This window comes from Nannospalax galili, unplaced genomic scaffold (genome assembly GCF_000622305.1).
Source record: "Nannospalax galili isolate Female #2095 unplaced genomic scaffold, S.galili_v1.0 scaffold1035, whole genome shotgun sequence".
Lineage (NCBI taxonomy): Eukaryota > Metazoa > Chordata > Mammalia > Rodentia > Spalacidae > Nannospalax > Nannospalax galili.
Window position 1 is genome coordinate 901,211 of NW_008335439.1, and position 13,235 is coordinate 914,445.

The following is a 13,235-nucleotide window of genomic DNA, read 5'->3' on the forward strand; positions in this document are numbered from 1 at the left end:
TTATTAGTGACCTATGTTTATTAATTCTTGTTATATTTGTGCTGTAGCATTGTTTTCTTAGACCGCTATTGGTTAACTTTTCTGAATTGTATTTCTTTGCTGTACCCTCTGTGGTGTGTTTAATCTTCTCTTCAGACTGAAGTTTTCCTTCCAGTATCCTGTATAGAGCTGGCTTAGTGAATAGAAATGCCTTAACTCTGTTTTTATCATGGAATATTTTCCTTTCTGCTCCTATCACAACTGATAGTTTTGTTCGATAATACTAGCATGGCCAGCATCTGGGTTCTTTCATGACTTGTAAGATATCAGTCCAGACTTTTCTGGCTTTCATAGTTTCCATGAAACTTCATCTTAGCAAATAAAACCCCCGTCTTTGAGTTGTTGGCCAGTGGTATTCCACAGACCCCCCAAATTATAGGCTGTTGGTATTTCTCTTGATTACTGTCCAGAATTTGACAGTAAGACCCATTGCTGAAGACAACTGAAATGTGAATCACAAAATATGGGGAAATCAAGTGAGTACTGGCTTGTAAGCTCCATCCCTACTGGCTAGCTTTCATAGTTCTATACATACAACCTAAGCAGAAAAATAGTCATTCATCTTACACAATTGTGACCCTTGTGAGCTATAGTAACAACCTTCCTGACAAGGTAAGCCAACCAGGGCCACAGCAGAACAAATGCTTTGAGAGCGACCAAGAACCCTCTGATTATATTTAAGCCTTTTTCTATCCACAAGATGGAACCCATAGCTGACACCACTATCAGGGCTAAGAACCTGTGACTAGATATAGATGTAGCTAAATTTGCTTTTGGGAGGCACGAACTATGTACAGCTCTTCCTCCCTTGTACCTTATGGCAAACCAAGGTACAATTTTCCCAAAGTATCATCTGGGAAACCAGTGAGTTTACTGGACTTACTTATAGAGCAGTAGGTGAGAATTTACTTTCAGGAGTGTGGGCTCACCTTCTAAGGCCACACTGGAAAGTCCTCACCCATACATAGACTGTGTCTTCCACACAGCCTTGCAAAATGGAGAGAGCCTCCCTACAGCTTCCTTAGATTATACACCCTTAGCACCTCCCCTTCTTGCAACTAAGGCTTACAGGTTGGTTGGAAGGTGGGGCTGACTCTCCTTGCCCCTCCTTTCTTGCAGAGCATAGCAGTCAAGTTTGGCTGGGTGATCTTAAGGCAAGCGGGTGCAACTAAGCATGGAAAGAAGGTATCTGTCCATAGTCTGCTGATGGAGGACAGTCCTATGCAATGATTTGTCATAGACCCTAGAGAAAACCTACTGCTATTTTACGGAACAGATGTAGTATTAAAGTGATTTCTCATAACATATTACTGTATCTACAGATTAGTGAATCTTTCATCCCTCATCAGAGAAAACTTATTCTTATAATAGAAAGCAATTAATGCAGAAAGCCACAACTGGTCAACATACAGAGAACAAGAGCTCACGGAGTGCTCAGCCTCAAATGGGACGTCCAGGAATCACCACTGTCTGCAAGGCTCAGAGACTTTTCAGAAAGTGAGGCGTGAAAATTTGCAAGAGCCAGAGGTGAATGAATACAAGGAAGCAATGTTTTCTAGACAGCACATAGGACCTCAAAGTAATTGAACAACATGTACAAGACCTATTCTATCTCAAGCCAGACAAAACCCCAGCATGCAGGTGGGGAGCTGGGCATGAGGTCCTATCCCTAGTTAAGAAGCTAAAGAATCAGTTTCCCATGAGGGTGTTGCTGACCCCTAGTAGGTCAATGACAATTCTGGGTAGATTCCATATCCAATAATATTTGGGAAAGGCATATTAGACTCAGTGGAGAAAAACTCAGTGTGAAGTTGAGTGGGTAGGAAGGTGGGGGAAATCATGGAAGAGTCAGAGGAGGGGAGACATGTGATCAAATTAATTGTATGAATGTCTAAAAGAATTAGTGATAATATTTTTAATGATGAGAAGATGAAAAGTAGCCAATATAAAACATGTATTACGCAATGGATTGTTCCTTGTGTGTAATGCAATAGCATCAACTTTGGGAAAGGTAAACAGAAATAAAAATCTCTATGATTTATTAGAATCAAATCCCCTCATGATAAAAACACCAAAGAGAGGAATTCTCTAAAGCCCTCCTGACTCTGAATGTCACAAGTGATGATTGGTCTTGACAGTCAACTTGATGCTATTTGGAATCACCTAGGAGACACATCTGTGTATGTGTCTTTGTGGAAGTTTCAAGAATAGTTTAACTGAAGAGAAAAGATCCACCCTCATGTGTGTGGTATCATCTTATGGGCTGGTGTTCTAGGCCAAAAAGCAGAGGAGCAGGGACATGTGAGCTGAGGTCTAGCTATTCTCTGCTTCCTCACAACAGACACAGTGGGACCAGCCACTTCCAGGTCCCACTATCCTGCCTTCTCTGCCATGACAGACTCTTAATAAAACTTGTTTCTTTCTTCAGGTGTTTTGTCACAGTAATGAAAAAAGCATGTAATATGAAAATCCAATCCGTATCCAGGACTAAAGGTAACGTGAAATTATTAGATTGATTTGGAAAAAGGAGCTTGTCTTCCATGCTCTTTCTTTCATAATTTTATTAATTACAGATTTTATTGAAAGCCCTCATTAGAGCAATGTGCAAACATGAAACATTTCTAATGAAAAAATAACTGCCAAGCCATGTCTGATGTGCCTACATCAGAGATGATAATGACGGCGACGTAAAATAATGACACTTAGTTGTGCTCTAAAGTCCTACATTAATCATTGTACTACTTTGAACATGTAGATGAATTACTTGAGAAGTCTGGTTGAATGTAGATTTTGATGACGTCACCATGGGGTAGATATAGGTACATCAGTGTTTCCATAAGCTTCCAGCTGATGCTACTGTGGCAGTCTGGGAATCAATGAGAAAAAAGGGACCAGCTTGTTAAATACACATGACAATTCACTCATGATGGTATTATTACTTTTTTATTGAAGAGGAAACTAAAGGGATGTGAGGTCAAAGCTGTGCTGCACAACAAAGACGTCATTAGATTATAGACTGTGGAGCCAGTTTGTTTAGCACTGCAGTAAGCTTCTCTGTTTCATTGAGTGTCAATTTAAACTTATATCCTGTGGATGAGAAGGAAGCATCCAGAGGGCAAACACTACGTTCTCCATTGCTCTGCATTCTGAACCCCAGGACATGGACTTCTCTTTTCTTTCATGCCCTGTCATGATGACCTCAAACCTCTCAGACTATGAACACAAATACATTGCTTTTCCACATAAGTTATGTTGTCAGTAATTGTGTCTCAGCAAATTAGAATCTAACACAATCTCCCACCTAACAGAATGTATCTTATTCTTGATCATGTTTAAATGCCCTTTGTATATACTTGTCCAGGTATTCCCTCTATCTCTTTTACTAAAATAAAAGTTGATGAATATCAGAGCCTTGTAATTTTCATTTTGTTGTATTTCTATTGCTTAGAACAAGAGCTCTGATAAAATACTATAACCAAGGCAACTTATGGAAGAAAGAGTTTATTCTAGCTCATAGCTCCAGAGGGACAAGATTACATCACCGCATAGAAGCATAACAGTCATCAGCAGGCAACAGAGACTGAAAGCTGAGAGCACACATGTCCAAGGGCAAACAGTAGGTGGTGAGCGAGTAAACTGGAAAGTGGGCAAGGATATGAACTATCAAAGTTCATCTTTGGTGACATTCTTCCTCTAGCAAGACTTTACCTCTTATAGATTCCACAACCTCTCCCAAAACTACCACCAACTGGGGACCATACAATAAGTGTTCAAGAACTTGAACCTATGTGGAACATTTCTCATTCAAACTACAATAGCCTTATTGACACTTTCTAAGGTCTGAGGCTTCATGGAAGAAAGGAATAAGTTGAAGAAAGTTCATGGAAACCCAGCATCTGAACCCTCTGACTCCAGGAGCCTCCTTGTTTTTCTGTCTGGCCTACGGAGTACTACAGGCAAATTCTCACCCTTTGAGCACCATATGTGTACCCACCACACACCTAGACAAAGGTGCTTTTCCCCAAACCAGCAATTCCCAACAGCAACAGACACACAGGGGAACAAAGCCTGCCTCTGAGCCTGCAGCTCAGTCTGAGACATGAATGCTGACAGCTTTTCTCCAGCTCTTCCCACAACACCACAAAGTTATAGTCTAGCTAGACCATTCTGTGATGTCCTGGAATCTGATTTTCTACAGAATCCATTGGACTTCAAGTTGGTAACAGTGTAGATCATACTACAGAGGCTGGAAGGAAACATGGATAGTAGTTGTGTAATAGGGGAGCTGGGAAAACTGTAGTGAGAACTGAAAAAGGACAGGAGATTTGTAAGTAGCCAGGAAGAGGGCACTATTTTCTATGGTATGACTCAGGAGGGGCCAAGCCCTAAAGTCAGGATGGTGAAACAAGTAAGATGGGATCTCAAGGGCCAGCTCTCACACTTGAAGACCAAGAACGTGTGTCTCAATATGAGTTCTGAAAAACCAGGGGTCCTAAGCAACTGGATGGCTGGTTCCTGTATCTTATTCAGCAGTGGAAGAGATTAAATTCCTTCTGCTCTGGCCTGACTTCCTGGCTACCAACGGAGATGAAGTCACATTGTTAACCAGATGGAAAATCATGAGAAATCCCCCTACTTGGATGCTATGCTGCAGAGTGGAAGACACCTGTCTCTAGGACTCACCTATCAGCAGTTACTGTCTGTGCCCTCTACACTGGCCCTAATGAACACCTGGCTTTTCAGGGCATGTTTCTGAGAGTTCCAGAAGTTCCTTTCTACAGTTACCATCCGAGTATGCTAAATAAAGCTTTCAAGTCAAAGTCAAGAAAGTTGAAGAACAAGGTAAAAAGTAACAGTGGTGTCACTGAAGAAGCACAAAACTCAAATCCCAGAGGAACAGCTTCTGGAGAGCACTAAAGAACTACAGAAGGAAAAGCTACTTGTCAAGGCTGAGAACGCATCCTCTCAGAGCATCCAAGAATAAAAGCCTGAGCAGTGTGCAAAGAAATCTGAGCAGCCAGAGAAAGAGCTTTTCAAAACTGTGGGGAGACAGAAGACAGGCAAAGGGAACCAGGCTCCACATATGTAGAGAGAGCTGCAGACCTTCCAGCACAGCTCATGCAGGGCAAAGAGATCCGGCACCCTTTGATCACAAAGGAGAGACAGGAGATTAAACTACAGAAAATCCAGACCGAGATAACTGCCAGCGACCAGGAGGTACATTTCCAGTTCTTACAGTAAAAGGCTTTCCTGGAAAAAACAAAAACAAAAAGAACCACAAAAAACACCCACAAAAACCCCAGCCTAATGTGCTAGATAGGATGCGGGTTACAGAGCACAGAGCAAGTAGCTTCAGATGACCACCCAGGCCTTTGAGCTGTCAGAAAAGCAGGCTAATTTGGAACTGTGCAGGTATCAGCAGGGAAAGTCATTGACTGTGGAAGAAATTACAACAGGTGACTCAGGAATACCATAAGTTGGAAGCGAAAAAGCTGAGCAGACTATCAGAAGCAGCAGCTGAGCGAGGAACGCTGGTCCGTAAAAATCTTCAGAAGAAAGAAATGACTGTGGGCAGCTTGTGGCTACTACTGGTGGGTACCCCAAGAACAAGGCTACCCTGAGCCATCCCCATGATGGGTGCCCCAAGAACAAGGCTACCTTGAGCCATCTCCAAGCACCAAATAAACCAGAATAAACCCAAAGCAGTTCCTACGATAATTATGAATTAAGAACTGCATAACTAGGCATGGCATAAATACATTATGATACCATTTGAACTACAGATTATTGCGTAGGCTCCTGCTCTCAGGCTGAGAAGCACATTCCAATAAATTCCTGGTCTGGTCTCAGTCTTCCATAAAGTACAAAAGTGAAATTACCATACACATCTATACTGATTAAGAATGAAGTTAAAATTCAATTAAAAATTTAAATACAGTAGCTCTTTGATACCTTTCTTATACTGAGAGTGGACTGTTTGCTGGGACTTGAAACCATGGCCTTGTCCATATTGGGCAAGTGTTCTACCACTGAACTACATACAAGTCTCAACTCTGACCAGAGAAGGTTCTTTGCAGCAGTTATCGATTGACACAGAGAACAACAAATGCTCAACATGCAAGGAATAAGAGGCTACAGAGTGTGTAGCACTGATGGGATGCCTATATCAAACCCTCTCCTCCCAAAGCTTGGGGATCATGGTAAAAGAGGGGTTGGAAAGATTCTTAGAGCCAAAGGTAGCAGATAAATATAGGAAACTGTTGTCTAGACACCACAGGGTAGGCACATATATGAATGCACAGCACTTATGACAGCATGCACAAGACCTGTGTGTATCCAAGGCAGCCAAGGCCTGACATGGATGGGAAAGTTAGCCAGAGAGCCCCAGCCCTAGCTCAGGATCTATTGGCAATTGATAGATGCTGAAGAGGCATAGAAAATTTTCTTAACTGATGTGATGTCTGGTAGGTCGACCAGACTCCAAGGGCTGGAACCACACATAAGAATCCTTAGGAAACACAGATTAGACTCAACAGGCTTTAAGAAAATAAGACAAATAGAGGACATGAATTCAGATGGAGTAGTAAGGTTAGAAGAGGGAAGAGGATCTGAACCATAACAATACATTGTATGAAATTCTCAAATCAATAAAAACATTAAAAAGAGAAAAAAATTAAAAGTTCTTTAAAATATTTCACCATTTTTTTAATAATCCTACAACAGACATTTGTCTTGTAGCATTCAAAATTCAAACAGAATACATAAGATAACCATAGACTCACCTCATTACAGTAAATAATTTTAAGTTGGTTATTATTTTCTTAACATGTATACTTGGTAGCTCACATGGTGGCTTTTCATTTTATTTTATTTTTTCATTTTTTGAGACAGGGTCTCCCCATAGCCTCAGCTCACATGGAACTCACTATGTAGACCAGGCTGACCTCCATTGCAGAGAGATCCACTTCCTCACATATTTATTCTTGTTTAATAGAACTAGGAATCACATTTTAAATTAGCATAACTATTATTTATGGAGTTGATTGTTTTTGAATTTATGACAGACTGAATCTAGACAAGTCATCTGCTGCACTGTGCATCCAAGTCTGGGATCATTGTTTTAATGATTCTGTATTGCAAAGTATGATCATTTTCATGTTAGCCAGAGACTGTTAGCAATGAAAATATTCAAAATAATTTTCCAAACTTTTCAGATTTATTAATAAGTAAACAATTTTCCTTCAATGTGTACTTAAAATTCAGCTTGAGTATGGCACACTACTTTCTCATTAAATGATGTATGTTGTTATTAAAATGTAAAAACTTATCTGTAATTGTAATTAACAATATCAATTAGACATGACAGGATCATGGCACATATGGACTCAACCTAGCTGTGACTACTTGGGCAAGACCTACACAAGATCAAGCCAGCCCAAATCCCAGAATGGATGGGAGGGGCTCATGAAGTTCCATCACTACCTCAGGAGTTATTGACAATTCACAGCTGTTGGGGGAGGAGAGTCCATTTGCTTCAGGGATGCAGCCCCATAGAGGCCACCCATGCTCCAGTTGAGGGTCCTGTACTCATACACACATAAGCAGAACTAAGAACACTCTGTGCATTAAAAAATTTAAAAAACACTTAGAGTTGAAAGGGAAAAGTGGTATGATTATAGGGGATGAATTGGAGGGTAAAGAAAGGGAGATAGATTTAATCAAAATGCATTATATGTATGTATGGAATTCTCAAACAACAAAGAAAGCAAAGGAAAAGAACAGTTTGTTAAAAGGTGGGAGTATGGGACTGGAGAGATGGTTCAACAGTTGAGATAACTGAGTGCTCTTACATAAGACTTGGGTTCAGTTCCCAGCACCCACATGGTCATGGTGGCTAACAACCATCTGTAAATCCAGTTCCAGGGGATCCCTGCAGCTCTTCTGGCCTCCATGGGCATTGCACGACATGAGTTCACTTACACACATGCAGGCAAAACAGACACATAAAATAAAAATAAGTAAGTAAGATGTATTTTTAAATGTGAGCATGCCCAAGGAGCTTGTATAGGAGAATGTGCAAGAGTCATGGATTCAAGGATGAGGCAAGCACCTTAAGGGCGGGACAGGCCAACAGAAAGAATCAGAATTCCCAGTCAGTCACCCCAAGAGCAGGGCCAGGGTCACAGGAAGACTCAGGGTTCCCAAACCAAGTATCAGGATGAGGAGTGAAACTATTTTACTCAGTTTTTTTTTTCCCTCCCCCCTCACTGTCCTAAACTACTGCAAAAATAGCTTCACTGTAGGGCAGACTTATTTTGTCCTGCATTGTCTGTGTTTTCCATCTTCTTGGTGGTAGGGCGTGATGGAGAGTGGCTCACACCACAGGGTCCAGACACAGAGAAAGTCCATACTCTTGCAAGGTTTCTTCTTTTCTCCCTTTTAGTCCAGCTGAGACCCCAGCCGATGTGATGATGCCTCCCAAATTTGGGGTGGTTTTTCATTTCTCATTTAAACCTCTCCTGAAATTTAATTACAGATACACACAAATGTGTACTTTTCAAATCTCTTAGCTGTTTCTCAATTTATTTAAATCGATCATCAAGATTAACTAATATAATTCTATCTCTTGTAATACGCTCCCAAGCATATCTCCTAACCATAGCATTCCACCCCAGCCCCCACAAAGACTCATGTCCATCTCATGATGCAAAAACCATTCTGTCAATGCTAAGAGCACCTGTGGTCTTTTGTTGTTGTTTGGTGGGTTGGTTTTGTTTTGTTGTTGTTTGTTTGTTGCATTTGCTTGTTTTTGAGACAGGGTCTCCCTGTAATCACAGCTGGCCTGGAACTCACTATGTAGACCAGACTGTCCTCAATCTCACGGAGATCTGCTACCTCTGCCTCCTGAGTGCTGGAACTAAAGGAGTACACCACCACACACAATTGAGCTCCTATAATCTTACCAGTTCCAGTAATGCTCAAAAGTTTAAGACCCAAGTTTCTTTATCTGAGTCACTCTATAATCAAAAAAACAAGTTAAACATTCCCTTTCCAGGAATACTGGCAGGATTCTCAACTGGTCAAGTACATTGACTGACCCTCTAGGCTTTACTTTAAAATGTAGATGGAAATCGCCACGACTTGTGACTTGCATTCTTCATCATAAGGGCAATGCAGAAGTCTGCAGCCTCCTCAAGCAGAGGCTAAGTCTCTTTAGTCTATGGCTTTAGTAGCCTGAATTTGAGTGTGGATAAATGAAGTAGGGAATATTGTCCCTAGGTATCCCTGTGTGATCAGAGGCCTCCATAGATCCATTCCCAAATCAAAGTTTTCATATAAGTTACAAGCCTTATAGCTTTAATTTTGTTAATGAATAGAGTCCAGTCAACTGCAGAGCTGTCTTTAGAAATCATTCTATTTTTCCCAATGAAAACTAGTTTTCTTTCTCATGACACTAACTTTCCAGTACCCACACTAGCTACTAATTAACTTCTTTTCTGTAAAAACTGGCAGTTTTTCAAATCTTTCTGCTCTGATTTTTGCTCAAAATTTTCACTCTGAGCCCAGTTAAAAGCAACAGCTAATAATAACCACACCATAGCCTAAATGCTGAGCTGCCTTGATGTTTTTCCTACCATATTAACTAACTCATGACCTTTAAATTTAGCCTTACAGAAAGTCTCAAGACATTGATCAAGTGTAGGCAAGTTTCTTATAACAATGTATCATGCAAGGCTTCTAATTCAGTTCCCAATAGAATCTTCCTTTGCTTACAAAGCATCATGAGCACAATTTACTGTCTGTCTTCCTTATCTTCCTACGGTCCTGGGCTCTCAAAGAATTGACCATAAAACTGTTCACAGCAATATAAGGTTTCTTGAGCCCTAATCTCCAAATTTTTCCATTTTCTTCTCCCAAAACTGTTCTGTGGACCTCTGAACACAAAACCAGCAACACTTCTCGTATATATTCGTCACCAGCTACTGCGCTAGTCAGTTGTTTCATTCATGTGGAATATATATGAGACATCAAATGGAGGGAATACATAGATTTCAGAATATACATACTCTTTGGGTCTGTTGCTTTTGGGAGCACAGAGGAACAGAGCATCCTGGTGATGAGCACATGTAATAGAAGCTGGTCACCACATAGTGGACGGAAAGGTGGGAGAAAGTGAGGTGCAGGACAAAACACAGCTATGAAGGATGCCCCCTTAGTTTCCCAATATCCCCAGCTAGTCCTTGCTTCCCAAAGTTTCCAGAATCTCATAGAAAGCTACAACCTTGCAGTCTCTTATTCTCTACACTTTGGCCAGTTGTGATCGTCTCTGTTCACTGCCTTCTGTTGCATGAGGAAGCTTCCCTGGTGAAAATTTAAAGACATATTATTAGACAGATTATTATTCTCTCTGCTCTTGTTCAGACAGGACTAATATTAAACTTCACTAACCCAAGGCTCAGGGACCATTGTAGATGAGGGGGCAGAAAGATTGTAAGAGCCAGGGAGGAGGTGCATGACCATAAGAATGAATTCATGCTCATATGAATTTACAGCAATAGTGACAGCATGCACAAGATCCATGCAAACTCAATCAGACGAAAATCAGCATAGAGCTGGAGAAATGGGCAGGATTCCCTAACCTTATCTGAAGAACTATTGGCAGCTGATCACTACTGGATGAAGGAGAGTTGATTTTCTTTAAGGAAGTGAAACCAGATAGGCTGAACAGGCTCTAACATATGAACTCACACTGAGGGATCTCTGGCCAAACAAACTTGACTCAGCAGGCCTTAACATATATGACAGAATACATTAAATCCTGTGGTTTGGTTATGGAGGTGCAGATAGGGGAGGGGGTCTAAATATGATTTAGATGTATGAAATGCAGGGAAATTCAATAAAAATACATTGGAAAAACAAACAAAAAGCCATCGCCATCTTGTGACAATGAAACTGAATGGATTCCATATTCAATTTACAACAGAAACTGTTAGGGAAGACAGAAAATGCTGTAGTGGAGTACATTGGGAGTTGGGTAGAGACCTGCTGAGGGAGCCCAGTACCTGAGGGGGGAACTGATAGGCAGGCAAAGGAACCTGGTTCAGATGCAGCTCATTACTAGACAGCAGGACTGGGTCTTAGCAACTGGGACTTCTGTAGTTTTGGAGACAAATCGTTTTATTTCTCAAGGACAAATGAGAAGTTGGAGAATAAGGTTGGAGGAAAGGTACAGCCTCCGGAGGATCACATATCTCTAGCCCATAGGGATCTACTGTTCTGTCATTTGCTTGATTAACTGGATTTCAAAATTACTACATTGTTGAGAGGGAAAAGATATTGAGACGAAAAGTTGAGGAATTGGAGGATAGAAGAATTTTTAAACTTCTATTACAAAAATGCAAAGCCTCTGCTGTAAGCTCTGTCTCCTGGCTATGTTCTACAGTACCTTCTGTCAAGGAATTAAATCACCATTAAGTTGGGTCTTAGAACCTGCCTCAGCAACTCCAGTTGCAAAGACTCATAGAAATTCAAGGCATCTTCTTCTGTGTCCGCACACATCCCAGAGCTGCCGGCATTCATTCACTTTACTCTGTTTCTTCCTCTGTCACAGAGCACAGTGATAAAATGCCTAAGCAATCACTGTTTCCTGCCACGACAAATCCGTGAAACCCCTTCTCCTGCTTTTGTCTTTTCATTGTCTTCCAATTTGTTTCATGTTTTAAAGATAAATGAACATTTTGTAGATTTTTTTTTACTGTCCCATATATAGATGCTAGAGGTGAAAATGTGGAGATGATGGGGGTGGATTTCAAAGAAAGTGGGATAGAATACAGACTATATGGCTTATATGAATTATAGAATTGTAATAGTATAGTTCAAGAGCTATCCAGTGAGGAGAGAAGGAATCACATACCTGGTGAACAGCAAGCTAATGGTGGGTATGTCTGTCCAACTCATTAAATCCAACACTGAGAAAGACGTTTCATTCCTACAAATAAATAAAATTAATAATGACTTTTTAAAATGCCTAATGTGGGTTGTCAGCAATAACTGAGACACGCATTCACTCCCCCATCCCAGTGTCATTTAGGATAGTGGGAGTTACTCAGACACATACAAGGCCTGCATTTAAAAGTAATGATTTCCTGGAATTTATTTTCTAAAACCTTGAACTAAATACCTCCTGCAAATACATATTCCATTCATTCAAAGCCTGAGCCTTGTCCTGCGGTAGGTATAGTTTGGTTAAAATATACACCCACATAGCAATGATTAAGATATATGCACATCCGTATATAAGCAGGAAAAAATAAGCAGGAAAAAGGCGGCCAGTGCTGACAATAAAGGCAACACATCTGTAAATTTATTGCATAATTTCATCCTCGTTACAACAGTGCACAACCACCAGAAGCTTTTCACAAACAAATTTATTACTTCTGGTCTCTCTTCTATTGCTTTCAATAAGAAATGCCAAAATAACTGTGATTTAAAAATGCTATCAACTGATTTGAATGCTCAATAGATTCAGCGCATTATAATAAAACTTGCCTCTAAGTGTTGTACTTACACAAAAACATTGTATGGACTTAAATCCTCTGTTTTGGCTGCACAATTCTGTCGATGTATTTACTACAGATCTCTGCAAGTCCGTCTTAGGTATCTCATCTGCATATTCATAAGACTGCGGAGCATCTTGGGGAGAGGTTTTACTTAGTTATCCCAAGTTAAATATTAGGACCTGCTAATGTTAAATTTATGCAAGTCTTGAGTTGAGCTCACACCATCCCTCTGATGTTGTGGGTCATAATTTCTCTACAAGACAGACAAGAGTGTGCGAAACATCTGGCCATGGGTCTCTGTATCAGATCCCTGCTTCTTTCTGGCAATTTTGAATTTGGTATTATCTTCCCCTCCAAGAAACATAACTCAGATCTTTAACTGTGGCCTTATTTCAATGATTGACAAAGCAACATAGGAAACAGTCTTGAAGTTCCCCTCAGCCCTTCTCCAGAGAGGCTCTTTTCAGAGCAGCCTTCAGTACCTTGCAGGCTAGCTTTACAATAATGTGCTTTTAACTGAGAAAATTGTACAAGTGTGTGTGCATCTCTCTCTCTCTCTCTCTCTCTCTCTCTCTCTCTCTCTCTGCATGCTGTGGAGGAGCTTTTTAATCATCATAAAAATTTCTAATGTGACAC